This window comes from Humulus lupulus, chromosome 3 (genome assembly GCF_963169125.1).
Source record: "Humulus lupulus chromosome 3, drHumLupu1.1, whole genome shotgun sequence".
Lineage (NCBI taxonomy): Eukaryota > Viridiplantae > Streptophyta > Magnoliopsida > Rosales > Cannabaceae > Humulus > Humulus lupulus.
The window spans coordinates 181,987,441-182,002,630 of NC_084795.1; the positions used below are offsets into that span (position 1 = coordinate 181,987,441).

Here is a 15,190-nt window from a genome sequence, read left to right on the forward strand (position 1 = left end):
TTCTTCCTGCTAATACTCTCAGGGGTCTGTTTTGTTCGACAATGCTTTGGAGTTGCTGTCTCCTTGCGAGGTTATGGCATTAATCATTTATGAGTTGAAAAAAGGGGGTAAGTATTATATTTCTATCAAAATAATTGTTTAATGAGATCAATTGTTTGAGAATTTTTTCTTTCAACCACTTAGGGATTTCTCTCTTAATTTGAAGTTGTTTGCTTTCAACCACTGTTTAAGAAAAATCACTCTTGTTGACGCGGTTCTTCGGCAACAGATAATTAATAGAATAAGAGTGCGATTAGTGCTAAATAATGAACCGTAATAGATGAATGATCTTAAAGTAAAATGGTAACATGAATACTTTTTTAGGTGGTTCAAAGGTTAAAATCCTTCTAGTCCACCAGCCTATATTATTGCTTTCTTTCTGATATTCTTTACAGGGTATTTCTTTACAAAATAGAATCCAACCCCTTGCAACTCCCAGGGTCTCCATATTTATAGGGAGAGGGCACCTGGGGGTCGGCAAGGGGGGTCATCCCGTGACCATCTTACCCATCATGTCACTTCTGTGACATTCATGATTAATTCCTAAAACCTGACAATGAAGTGTGGTCTAATCAATAGGTAAGGGGGATAATGGGCCGCATGGCCCAACCCAGTCGTGGGTGCCTGAACATGCACGTTTATGCTGCGTGTCCGAGAATTCAGGGATATATCAGACACGTGATGTCTGATATATGCACGTTTACATTGCATGGTTGACTTTATAAGGGGTCAGAGGTGCCAACTCAAGCTCGCACCTTGAGCTTGATGTACTCTCAGGTCGTGGTGTCCATGCTCCTAACCCGACTCCTTAGTAATCTCATTAAGCCTTTGGTTACCTCGAGCTAAAGAGGTAGGACCTGGCAACAGCGGCTCCGGGCACGTGGCGTCCACGTGGCTGATATAATTATGCCATTTCTCAGCTCACTAATAGCCCGTGGATATTTATGGCGTACATTTGCCCCCCAAGCCCCTGCTCGTGGCATATGACATCACCTGGGGCCACAGTGGGGGCTTTTAGGCTTCTTTGTGGACTCTTCACATTCCGCCCATTACGCTGGTATCGAATACGTGGAGCATCGTGGTTGGTGACGGTACGTCTTTTGAGAACCGTATTAAATGGCCTAGCCTATACTCGGCCGTCGTTTCGCCTTTCGAGTAGTGATCCTCGTATCCTACATCAAGGCGATCCAACGGCCTTCCTCTTCTGGCCTTTTACGTATATAAAAGGGGTGGCCACCTTTCGCATGGGCTACCCGTTCATTTGAAAATTTTCTCATTTTCTCATTTTCTCATCTTCTTCTTTCTTCTCAGTCTCAAAACCCTCTCTTTCTTCCGGTCATTGTTCCCAGCGTTCCAGAAATTCAGGCATGAGAGCTCCTTTGAGACTTCGGCACCAGCAATCCCAGCAGGATTCCAACCCAGACGACCCTTTCAGTCTCACCATAGAAAAATACTTCTGTAAGTCCTCTACTTGTGCATTTTTTTAAAGGTTTTTCTTCACTGTTGCTTAGGTAAATTGTCCCTGTAATAGCATGCAGTATTTTGTTGGTTTTTTGTTGGTATGATATGCGTAGGATTTTATCCTAGGGCATCGACCATAGAAAAAACCATTTAGGAGCATGACTCATAGGGTACACTTTTCTGGGTAAATTTTTTGTATGCTTGTTTGAAATAGCCAGTTTTTAGGGTGCAAAACCGGGTAGCTTAGGGGACACGCTTTACAGGCGGTTTTTCACTGTTTGCCTACTGAAACTTTCCTTCCAAGGCAAACTTTTACTCTGACCCTCCTGACACATGGATTCCGAGTAATCGGGGACCCGTTGGGAGCACAGGCGCATGTTCATAAAACCGCGTGGTCTCACTCTCCACGGGCTAAGATTACCTCACCCCGTGTAAAGGAAACACTTCGCGTTAGATTCTTTCTTATGCTTAGGTCGCCCTTTCTAAATTTTCTTCTTTTGTTCGTTAGGCGACCAGATGGGACCAAAGAAAACCGCATCCAAGAAGAGTGCTGGCAGCTCGTCTTCCTAGACTCCCCAATCCCCGCCTTTGGTCCAGCCGTGGAGCAGGAGCTCGAGGTGGGGCCTGATGCTTTCTTTGAGGCCGAGAGGATCGCCTTGAAGGTCAACACCCAGGGGAAAATGAATAAAATCTTCCTTTCCCACAACATTGAAATAGGGAGGGGTGCCCTAGATGCCCGACCTCCCCTCGAAGGTGAGCGGAGCTGCGTGCCGCTCGATGAGGATTACGCCGCTTGGAGCGACGAGCACCTCAAGGCTGGGGCCTTCCTCCCGCTGGACCAGTACTTCGCGGATTTTCTAAATTATGTGAAGCTGGCTCCTTTCCAACTCCCCCCTAACTCATATCGTTTGTTAGCGGGGCTGAAATACTTATTCCTGAAGCAGGAATGGGAGGTCCCCACGCCGGCGGACATCCTCTACTTTTTCTGCCTCAAGGCCAGCTCGGAGCAGCGGGGGCGAGGCGATGGGTTCTACTATCTGACCCGTTTTCCAAATTCGGCAGCGGTCATCGAGCTTCCCAGCCACCCCAATGACTTTAAAGACCAATTCTTCATGTCCAAGGGGTTTCGCAACTGCGAACACCACTATTTCAACCGTCCTCGTAAGTACCCTCTACTCCCAGCTCGTAAGTTAATTTGCTGATTAGCCTCTTTTACTCGTTCCTGACATGGAAACAATCATGTAGCCATTTTCGCAAGGACGACCAAGTTCGTGACCCTTGGGGGTCAATACGAGACCTTGGCGGGGCTGCCCCCAAGCAAAAAGGATTATCGCCAGCTCATGTCCGATGAGACAATGTTGACATGCAAGCTAATCTCCCCAGGCCAAACTTTGGCCTTGAGGAGGCCGCGGGAGAGGAAGAGGACGAGGAGGATGAGGTGCCCCTCGTGCGGCGGAGGCGGGCTTTGGAGGTCGCCCAAGAAGCAAACGTGGAGAGGGCCCAGTCCGGGACAGTAGCCGGCCCCTCCGGCCAAGGTAATCCTTATCTATTTAGGGATTCAGATAGGGCCACTGTAGACTTAAGGCTTGCTAGGTTCAATCCCAGCCAGCCCGTTCATCGCCATCGAAGTGACCCAGACCGCGACATAACCTTACTCCAATGTGTCGACCAGCTCGTGCTGGGTTATGACATGAGTCGCCCTAGGGGTACTGTAGTTGTAGATAATACCCTAGCCTTTAGGTCGGCCTTTTTCGAGGAGTACGGGACCAATCTTCAGTCGTGGCCCTCCCTCCGGGAGGGTGTAGTAGCTCCGGGTCTTAGGCAGTACGTAGAAGAGTCTAGTCCCGAAGCAGATTCAGACCCAGAGCCTCTTCTAGCCCGCGAAGTCGTTATCTTAGACTCCCCTGCTGAAGCTCCGGGGCCGGAGGTCGTGACCATAGATTCCTCCTCTAGCTCGGAGGGTAGGACCCCTTTCAATACATACTCGAGCTCTGTTTTCCCTTTTATTTTTGTTGTTTTGCATAAGAATTTTTACATGTATATTAATGCTTTGTCTTTGTTTCAACAGAGATGTCGCAGGCCGGAGACGATAGCTTACGGGCCATGTTCCAGGGGGGAAATCCTCCCTCAGGGCCTTTGGTGAAGAGGCTTCGGTTGACGAAGCAAGCTGTTGGGACATCCTCCAAGTCCCCGGCTAAGGGGAAAAATCCAGGCCCTTCTGCCAATGAAAAGGTGCCTCCATCTCCTCCTGCCGCAAAGGAGATGGCTCCACCTCCACCTCGAGCTCCCGCCCTTGCCCGGGAAAAGGAGGCAGCCACTGGGACCTCGCTAACTACGCCCCCCGAGGTGCACGTCCCGGTGAATCCCCGGGCCTTGGAGAAGATCCCCGATGTCTTTCGGGGGACGGTCTACGAGACAGCGAGCTACACCGTGGACCACTATTACAATGCCTTCGCGAGGGATCTGCGGGAGATCGAGACAAGGAGCCCGGAGAACGTGATGGAGTCCTCGCTGGGGATGACTCTCAGGATAAGTTGGCCTTGCCACCGGTACTCCTTGTTTGTATGCATCATATGTTTTTTTTTCTAAGGCAGTTTCCTTATTATCTTTTGGTCTTGCAGGGTGCTTTGGCCCTTCACCGGAGCATATCCCGATCTAGGGCCAGGCTCGAGGATATGAGGAGCGAGCATCAGACTGCCCTAGCCGCCCTTGCGACTGCCCAAAAACAGGAATAGGACGCCAAGGACGCCCTGGCAACTGTGCGGGCTGAGCTGGACGCATCTCGACCCAAGCTGCTGGAGGCCGAGTCCACCAAGGTCGCCCTAAGTTCCGCGAGGGTGGAACTTGAAGAAGCTAAGGTCGCCCTTGCGGCGGAGAAGGCGACCTCCACCACCTCCATGGAGAACATGCTGTACCATTGCTGGGCCTTCAACCCAGATGGTGACTTTTCCTTCTTGGGGACGGAAGCGTGGGAGTCTTTCCTCGGGAAGTTCAAAGCTCACCTCCAACAAGAGGTGCCCTTCGAGACCGGGGAAACTCCAGCCGCGACCGAGCAAGATGGCGAGGTGGTGTCTTCAACAGAGCGACCTGGCGGGGCCTAGGAACTTTCTCCTCTTCTTTTTATCCTTTGCACATTTTTTTTTTGTAACTTTATATTATGAGGTTTTTCAACCTCGAGACAATTGATTTTTTCAACCTTATTTTTAATTGATTTACATCCTTTTGCCTCTATCTCATTTCTCTTTTATGCATTTTGGTGATAATCTTAGTTTCTATTGGTGTTGTGATTGACATCTTACGCTTTTCTAAAAAAGACATCTGTTAACCAACTTGAACCAACTTCTAAGAGTTAAGTCCTGGTTGCACCCAGGACGTTAATTTGAAAACTTAGTTCGCGTTAATCCTTTATTAATATCTCGTGTTTTATAAGAAAAACACCGATCAATAAATTTGAATTAACTTCTAAGTTTTAGGACCTGGTTACATCCAAGACGTTAATTTGAAAACTTAGTTCACGTTAATCGTTTATTAATATCTCGTGTTTTATAAGAAAAACATCGATCAATCAATTTGAATTAACTTCTAAGTTTTTTAGGACGACCTGGTTATATCCAGGATACGACTTAGTTCGCGTTAATCCTTTATCAATATCTCGTGCTTTTTAAGAAAAACATTGATCAATCAATTTGAATTAACTTCTAAGTCTTTAAGATGACCTGGTTATATCCAGGCACCATATGCCCCCCAAGTAATTAGGAAAGGGTCTTTCGTGGTTACTTGAGATTACATCACCAAATATACACAATAATGGAAAAAGATTTAATTCTTATTACTTAATAAACAAAAGATGGCCTTTCTAATTAAGCCTTACAAAGGTATCACTGATAATATTTCTTCAGATGGATGGCGTTCCAAGTTCGCGGGACTGCTTCTCCATTAAGCCGAGCTAACTTGTAGGTTCCTTCCTTTATGACCTCGGTTATTTGATATGGCCCTTCCCAGTTCGGTCCCAATACTCCGTCTTTGGGATCTTTACTGGCTAAGAAGACTCTTCTGAGGACCAGGTCGCCAATGCTAAAGGCACATTTTCTGACCTTTGAGTTGAAATAACGAGTGATCTTTTGTTGATAGTGCGCGAGCTGTAGCTGTGAATCTTCTCGTCTTTCATCAATCAGGTTGAGGGATGCGCAGAGCAGTTCATGATTGTGGTCCTGGTCATATGCCTGGACTCTACGCGAGGCTACCTTTATTTCGACAGGAAGGACTGCCTCACTCCCGAAAGCTAGGGAGAAAGGAGTATGACCTGTCGGCGTTCGATGTGAGGTCCGGTATGCCCATAGTACCTGGGGGAGCTGTTCTGGCCAGACTCCCTTGGCTTCATCCAGTCTTTTCTTAAGGCTCGCCTTTAGCGTCTTATTGACGGCCTCGACCTGCCCAATTTCTTGGGGATAGGCCATGGAGGAGAAGCTTTTACAATGCCGTGCCTCTCACAGAATTCGGTGAAGAGGTCGCTGTTGAACTGCGTTCCATTGTCTGATACGATCTTCTTTGGCAGCTCGAATCGGCAGATAATGCTTTTGATCATGAAGTTGAGGACTCTTTTTGAAGTGATTGTTGCCAAGGGTTCTGCCTCTGCCCACTTGGTGAAGTAGTCGATAGCCACCACCGCGTAACAGACTCCTCCCTTTCCAGTAGGGAGGGCGCCAACCAAGTCGATTCCCCAGACCGCGAATGGCCACGGGGACGAGATCATCTTCAGCTCGACTGGGGGAGCTCGGGCAACTGTGGCGAATCGCTGGCACTTGTCACATTTTTTAACGTAGGAGATCGAGTACTTTGACAGAGTGGGCCAGTAATATCCTTGCCTTAAGATCTTCAGGGCCAAGCTTTGCCCCCCAGTGTGATCTCCGCAAAAACCCTCATGCACTTCCTGCAAAATGGTCTTTGCTTCGCCTGGAAGAACATATTGTAGGAGGGGTAGAGAGTGCCCACGCCGGTATAATATCCCATCTACCACTGTATACCTTTGAGCCTGGTAAAGTACCCGCCTTGCGTCATTACGCTCTTCAGGTAACTTTCCTGCTGTGAGATAATCGAGGATGGGGGTCATCCAGGTCGGTTTGGCGTCGACCATCTCGACCTCCGCCCCGACTTCTTCTATGCTTGGTTTCTCCAAGAACTCTACCGGTACTAACCCCGAAGTCTTTGCCTCCCCGGAGGTAGCGAGCTTTGCCAGGGCGTCCGCGTTGGCATTCTGCTCCCAAGGTATCTGCTCAATTGAGCCCCGTTCAAATGCAGACAGCTCGACTTTTACCTTGGCCAGGTAAGCAGCCATCCTGGTTCCCCGTGCTTGGTATTCACCTAGCACCTGGTTTACCACGAGCTGGGAATCGCTGTAACATTGAACGGAGCTGGCCTTCAGCTCCTTGGCCACCCTTAGCCCGGCCAGTAAAGCTTTGTATTCAGCTTCGTTGTTGGATGCCTTGAATCCGAATCTTAACGCCGAGTGGAATCAATGTCCTTCTGGGGATATCAAAATGATTCCAGCCCCAAAGCCATTCTCGTTAGATGAGCCATCTACGAAGACCTTCCACGAGGCCTGGACTAAGGAGGTCTGGGGTGAATCTTCTACAGGATCTTCTCTGAATCCTGTGCATTCTGCCACAAAATCAGCCAGGGCCTGGCTTTTTATTGCAGTTCGCGAAGTGTACAAAATCTCGAATTGGCTGAGCTCAATAGCCCACTTCAACAGACGTCCCAATGCTTCAGGTTTTTGCAAAACCTGCCTTAAAGGTTGATCGGTTATGAAATGTATTGAGTGGGATTGGAAATACGGCCTGAGCTTTCGGGAGGCCATAATGAGATAGAAAGCCATCTTCTCCATCAACGGATACTGGGACTCAGCCCCGAGAAGCCTCTTGCTGATGTAATAGACTGGCTTCTGAAACCGGTCTTCTTCTCGGACCAATACAACACTAGCTGCATCTTTCGTGACGGCTAGGTAAAGGAAAAGAGGCTCTCCTACCGTTGGTTTGGATAGTTCGGGCGGCTCGGCTAAATGTGCTTTCAGGTTGAGGAAGGCACATTCGCACTCCTCGTTCCATTTAAACTTCTTATTCCCCCAGAGCAGGTTGTAGAATGGTAGACACTTGTCGATAGATTTAGAAATAAATCGATTAAGGGCCGCCACCCTTCCTGTCAGGCCTTGAACGTCCTTTCGCGATCGAGGTGAGGGCAGCTCGAGCAACGACCTAATCTTATCGGGGTTTGCCTCAATTCCTCTGGTATTGACAATGAAACCCAGGAACTTCCCTAAGGCGACTCTGAATGTGCACTTTTGCGGGTTAAGCCTCATGCCGTATTCTCTCAGTATCTTGAAGCATTCCTCCAGGTAAGAAACATGGTTATCGGCAGTTTTCAACTTGACCAGCATGTCGTCATTGTACACTTCCATGTTCTTCCCGATCTGGTTGGCAAACATCCTGTTTACCAATCTCTGGTATGTAGCTCCGGCGTTTTTCAGCCCAAACGGCATGACCTTGTAACAATAAACGTTAGTTGGGGTCATGAAGCTAGTGTGCTCCTGGTCCATTGGATTCATGGTGATCTGATTATAGCCTGAGTACGCATCCATAAAGGACACGAGCTCGCGCCCCGCCGTGGCGTCTACCAATTGGTCAATCCTTGGCAAGGGAAAACAATCTTTGGGGCAAGCTTTGTTCAGATCGGAGAAGTCGATGTAGGTCTGCCATTTCCCGTTGGGCTTCGGGACCAACACAGGATTGGCGACCCAGACCGGGAACTTAGCCTCACGGATAAAGCCGCACTTTTTGAGCTGGGCTAATTCCTCCTCTAGGGCTTTAACTTGGGTTGTTCCTAGGCGCATCTGTTTCTGGGATTTTGCAGGCACGCTTTTATCCAAATGGAGGGTGTGCATGATGACGCTCGGACTGATCCCCACCATGTCCTCATGAGACCATGCAAACACGTCCAAGTTCTCCTGTAGGAACTTAATCAGCTCTGCCTTTCTCTTGCCACATAGACTTTTCCTGAGCTTTACTATCCGCGAGGAATTCTGTGGATCGATATTTGCCCCCTCGAGCTCTTCAATAGCTTGGAGCTCAGATTTATCCTCGCCTATTCTGGGGTCAATATCATCACTTAAGACGATATTTTCCCCTTCGGCATTTTGAGGTTTTTCAATCTCAGGATTAGGCAAAGGTTCCTGAGATTCCTCATTTCCACCTTGGACGGTCATCGTTAACTGCCCGGGTTTTAATTTTCCCTTCATGGAAATGCTGTAGCATTCCCTGGCAGCAAATTGATCGCCACGGACCGTGCATATCCCCGTGGAAGAGGGGAATTTCAATGCGAGGTGGCAGATGGATGTAACGGCTTCAAACGCTATTAGTGTAGGTCGACCCAAAATGGCGTTGTACGCGGCGGGACAATCGATGACCACAAACTCGAGGAGTTTCGAGACTGTCCGAGGTCCCTCTCCCAAGGTGATCACCAACTCAATCGTTCCTATCGCCACCGATTCCTCTCCAGAGAATTCGTAGAGCATTATGGAGGTGGCTTTTAGCTCGGTGACAGACAAACCCATCTTCTCCAGCGTGGACCGGAACAGTAGGTTTACCGAGCTCCCATTATCGACCAACACTCTCCTAACCCTCCGATTAGTGAGCTGCACTGCTACGACCAGAGGGTCGTTATGAGGGAACTGGATGTGGCTGACATCTCCTTCAGTAAATATGATTGGTTGCCTCTCCAATCGTTGTTGCTTTGGGAGATGCTGTTCAAGGACGAACTCCACTCCATTATGAGCCTTAAGTTCGTTGACGTATCTCTTTTGAGCACCTCGGCTTGTGCCAGCCAGATGGGGACCTCCAGAGATCGTGGAGATCTCTCCTCCTATCACGGGAGGAGGGACGTCCTGATCTACCTAAGACCCGGGCTGACTGACCGGGACTTCCGGAGCTGGATGGCCTGCGGGAACTCTATTCCGCGCATACTGAGCCAGGGGTCCGGCTCTGATGAGAGTTTCGATCTCATCCTTCAGGTGTCTACAATCATCGGTATTGTGGCCAATGTCGTTGTGGAACCGACAAAACTTGGAAGGGTCTCGCTTACCCTTCTGGTGCTTTAACGGTTCCGGCTTCTTCCAGGGGAGGAGAGCAGAATTTGCTAGGAAGATGTTCTCCCTAGAGTGGGTGAGGTCGGTATAAGTCGCGTAGATCGGCTTAAACTTTTCTACGGACTTGTTCTTCTTTGGGCCGTGCTGGTTGCCTTGGCCATTCCCCTTTCTCTTGCCTCCCCCAAACTGGTTATTCTGTGTAACGGTTTGGGTCACTGTCATGACCTCCGTTCCCACTCCAGCAGGCTGTTCAGGGGCCTGGCTGGTTCCTGCGGCTGAGGCTTGCGCCTCCTCCAGGTTGATCCATCCCTGGGCCCTATTTAGGAATTCGTTTACTGTGCTGACTCCCTTCCTTTGTATCTCCTTCCAGAGTCCCCCTCCGACGAGGATCCCAGTTCTCAAAGCCATGAGCTCGGAGCTGTCATTTGCGTCTCTGGCTCGAGTAGCCACGTTCGCGAATCTGCTCAGGTAAGCCTTCAGAGGCTCATCAGGTTGCTGCCTCACGTTTGCCAGGGTGTCGGCCTTGACGCGGGTAGCCTGGGAAGCTCGGAATGCTCTCTTGAAGTCAGTAAAGAAAGTTTTCCACGAGCTGATTGATTACTTCTTACTCTGTTTGAACCACTGTCTGGCCGGCCCAGTCAAGGTGGAAGGAAATATTAGACACCTCAGCTTGGGACCAATGTTGTGGGCCATCATCAAGGTATTGAACATACCCAGATGATCTGACGGATCCCCGTCTCCGTTAAATTTGGACAAATGAGGCATACGGAAACTGGGTGGATACGCCGTTGCTGCTATGCTGGGGGCGAAGAGCTCAAGTTCATCCCCTGAATCATATTCATCTTTTTCTTTTTCTGATAGGAGCTTCCTCATCAACTCCTCCATCTGAGCCAGACGCTCAAGGGTTTTGTCCTGATTTCCTTGGTTGTTCCGGGGCTGTTCAACAGCTCCGGATCCATTGTACGCGTTTGGTGGGTTATTGTCCCTCCTTTCTTGAGATAGGTTATATGGGACGTTCCTTCTATCGCGTACCTCAGACAAGTCTTCCCTTTGGCGAGTGCAGCTGCCGTTTCCCACTGGGTCTCCCCTTTGAGAGTTTAGGCGATCTCGGAGGTCACCCCTCGGGGCGGCCTGAGGACTTTGTGCTGAGCTCAAACGTTGGCACAGGTCTCCGCCAGAAAGGTCACTTCGACGACTTCTAGTCCAATAGCTCCCATTTGAGAAGCTTGGAGCCCGCCTCTAGGGATGAGGATCCAGGACTTCTCTAGGCGCCCGGCTACGATGGGAAGGTCCGGCGGAAGGTGGATTTCTCCTACTGCTCCCATGAGCCGGAATGTCTCAGACTGGCCGAGGAGGAGACGGGTATCTAATCGGTGAAGGAGGATGCCTGAATAGAGATGCAATTCTGGTCCCATCAGGGCGGATCAGATTAGGTCGGGGCCGCTCGGCTCTACCAACCTCCGGGTCCTGTGCTCGGCGGTCTGAGCGAGGCGCAGGACGGCTAGCCGGGGCGGGCTGTCGTTGTGAACCGTCCTCGAATCTCCCTCGTGAGCTCCCTCGAGCCCTCTTGGGTGCGCTCAAGGGCAGAAGTGAGCTGGGAGTTGAGGTCCGGACCGATCGGTTATACTGTTGCTCGGTCCTAGGTAGTTTCTCAAAAGTTGTCTCCCGGTGGTGCAATGTGGGAATAGAGTTTGATGTCGGGGGTTTGATCGAGGAGTTGGGCCTGGACCGATTACCCCAGCGGGACTTATCAGTCTCGCCTTGCCTCTTTCCAACGTTAGCGTCGGTTGTAAGAGGGGGCAGTCGGGCCAAAACGTCTTGAATCTGCTGGTTAGCTTTCGCCAGCTGACTCCTCAGCTGTGCATTTTCCATTTCCACCGCCGTGTAAAAATCTGGATTTGGATTGGGTAGCCAGGGAGCCGATCTTCCAGTGTCATCTTGGCCTATTGGCTGCTTGCCCGACCGCTGTTGAACCTCAGGGTTCTGATCATCGGAAATGGCGGCATGATGGGCCTCCTGCCCATCATGTTGGTCTGCCTCGTTACCATGTCTTGAGCGAGTGATTACCATGGTTGGGTATTTGCGATAGCACCAATCTAACAGCCTCTCAATGAAAGCACCAAACTGTTGACGCGGTTCTTCGGCAACAGATAATTAATAGAATAAGAGTGGGATTAGTGCTAAATAATGAACCGTTATAGATGAATGATCTTAAAGTAAAATGGTAACATGAATAATTTTTTAGGTGGTTCAAAGGTTAGAATCCTTCTAGTCCACTAGCCTATATTATTTCTCTCTTTCTGATATTCTTTACAGGGTATTTCTTTACAAAATAGAATCCAACCCCTTGCAACTCCTAGGGTCTCCATATTTATAGGGAGAGGGCACCTGGGGGTCGGCAAGGGGGGTCATCCCGTGACCTTCTTACCCATCATGTCACTTCTGTGACATTCATGATTAATTCCTAAAACCTGACAATGAAGTGTGGTCTAATCAATAGGTAAGGGGGATAATGGGTCGCACGGCCCAACCCAGTCGTGGGTGCCTGAACACGCACGTTTATGCTGCGTGTCCGAGAATTCAGGGATATATCAGACACGTGATGTCTGATATATGCATGTTTACATTGTGTGGTTGACTTTATAAAGGGTTAGAGGTGCCAACTCAAGCTCGCACCTTGAGCTTGATGTACTCTCAGGTCGTGGTGTCCATGCTCCTAACCCGACTCCTTAGTAATCTCATTAAGCCTTTGGTTACCTCGAGCTAAAGAGGTAGGACCTGGCAACAGCGGCTCCGGGCACGTGGCATCCACGTGGCTGATATAATTATGCCATTTCTCAGCTCGCTAATAGCCCGTGGATATTTAGGGCATACAACTTTGCATATGGTTGACATTTGTCATATATACACCAGTGTTTACTGAGATCAATTGTTTGAGAATTTTTGCTCTTTTTCTTTATTTAGTTCAATTAGTTGTCTTCTCAATGCCTTTTTTTCTGCTTTCGCACAGGACTTAGCAATTAATGGTAAGTGTTCATTGCTTGTGGCTAGAGATCCTGATGATAGGACAGATTTAGTGATATCTTCACATAAAGATATTACCTTCAAGAGTTAGGAATATGAATAGAGCTAATGTAATAGAGTTACTTGCATTTCTTATAATAAGGTACCTTCTCAGTGCTACCACAATTTATTTAAGATTCAGTTAAATTATGTATCTGTGGCTGTACTTTTATCAATTATTTATGATTGTCCAAGCTTTTAATTTGGCTGATTTTCATTCCTATTAGGAGGATATCAAGGTTCCCAATGAAACAATTTTATCAAGTCTGACTGAGAAAGTTCATTTTGTCAGCATATAAATAAACAAAACAACATGCGCCCATTGCTATTCTGGTATAGTATATATCATGTTGATTACATAGCTCTTTTAAGTTAATTTTAAGCTAATAGTATATAATTATACCACTAAGCTTAATAAATTCTTATTAATTAACCATAATGGTACAAGAGCACACATCATGCATGCCATAGACTACATATGCATATAATATGCCTATAAAATCTTATTTTATATTTCTATATATATAAATTTAAATATATATATATAGTACGTACTAAGGAAGACTTTAATTATAATAAGGGTTTTTAAAATGAACTTAATTAGAAAATTACTTATCTGACATAGTGTTTGGAATTTGTTTTTTTTCTTTCTAATTAGCTTGGTTTTAAATATATTATTGATAAGAGCATAGGCTTTTTTAGTGCAAGATAATATAATTATTTTCTTTTGATGTTAATATATGTGTTGGTTACTTTCACTACTATTGCTTGAAATGGTTTTCAATAACTACAAGAAAGTGCTACATTGATTTCACTACTATTTCTTCATTTTCTTGTTGCCAAGCTAATTATTTTCAATAACTCAGATTTTATGGCTGTTAATGGTTATCATAGCAGGAAAAAACTGTATTTCTCACCCATTTGTAGATTAATTCAAGCGAAATAGATGGTTAGAGAAAGGAAATGGAAGCTGCTCATTGCTCACTTTGGTAGACACATGGAAAAAAGAGACTGATGAAAAAGGTAATAGTTTTACATACTAATTTCCTTCCTCTTCTTAACTAAATATTTGTGTTTGTCAAACATTTTGATAAGGCATTTCAGATTTTGTTTGGTTATGAATTCTCATTTTAGCTCACAGATTCAAGAAACACCACACAAGAGACATTATAATTTCATAGTTCAAAGCTTCAAGTATTGAAGAATATATTTTTCTTCTTATTATTCTCAGTTTTCATATCCACCACGACATCATTTTCTTTGCTCTTTTAACTGTTAACTGAAATATATTCAATAGGACCCTATTAATAATCACTATTCTCTGCTATGATTATTTGTGTGTGTGGTGCACAATGTTTTAGTACTGTTGTAAAAGCAGCCAAGAACAGATGACACTACATCTATTTTTGTTTCGTTTTGGCAAAGTTTGCTTAATCACTCTAAATGCATAATGAATTTCTTAATGTTTGACAATTCAGCCCTTAAAAAAAAGCTATCAAGTCCTTAAGTTCTATAAATAGTAGCAATTAGTTCCTTATTATTTATTTTTTCACAATGACAGATCATAAGGTTTGATATCCTGTTTTCCTCCAAAGTCTTTTGGTACTTGCATATAATGCGTGTCATCGGAAGTTGAGTTCTTGTTTATTTTTGCTTTAAAAGTTGCAGTTGGAACTTTAATCGGCTTAGGCAATAAAAATAGATCATTTTGATTTCTTGATAGACACAACACCATGCTATATCTACTTTCCTTTCTGAATGGCTGGAATTAAGATGATGCTTGCATTCATGTAGGCATTGTTGGATGATATTTTATATTGGAGAAGATGTTTTCAATAGCATGACATGCTTAAATTTTAATTTTTCTTGAGTTATGTTGATAAAGAGTGAATTTATAATAATTTAGAATCAAAATATTGTGAATTCATTATTTTGTATGTGATGTCCTCTCTTGGAAATAATTTCCATAGCATTTTTCTTGAAGTAATTTGTGATGCTAGATAATAACAATAAAATATTTCTTTGTTTATTTTGCAGATGTGACAAGCGAAATAGAAAATGATACTTAATTTTGAAGGCTTTGTGTTGGGCAGCTGTAGAATATTTTGTGCTGAAAGTAGTAACTTTTCAATATGTTGAATATTTAAGACTACTTGAATACTTAAAGAACATTTTGTTGTTGATGACAGTATTGAATGTTTTAAACTAATTTGTGGATTGTTAATACAATGTTGAATGTTTTTATTTTTTGTTATTTGAAAATCAAGTTCATTTGATGATGCTAGTATATATTAGAAAGCTAATTTTAATTATATAAAAAAAATTAAAATATAATTGAATAAATTAGTGCTATATAAATGAATATATAATGAGAATTTAAACTTATCTAAATATTAAATAATAAGAAAATTGTGTTATAATATCTATTACAATAACACTTTTTATGTAAAGAATTTTGTTATGCAAACTTTATTATATAACACAAATAAT

The 15,190-nt window shown here is 45.6% G+C and overlaps 1 long non-coding RNA gene across 1 annotated transcript; it reads left to right on the forward strand.

Moving 5' to 3' along the window:
• Positions 1 to 21: 21 nt before the first annotated feature.
• LOC133821457 (uncharacterized) lies at positions 22 to 14,954 on the forward strand. The gene is made up of 3 exons (XR_009887593.1): positions 22 to 107; positions 13,639 to 13,723; positions 14,738 to 14,954. It is a non-coding gene; the product is annotated as an uncharacterized LOC133821457 (long non-coding RNA).
• The last annotated feature ends 236 nt before the right edge of the window (positions 14,955 to 15,190 follow it).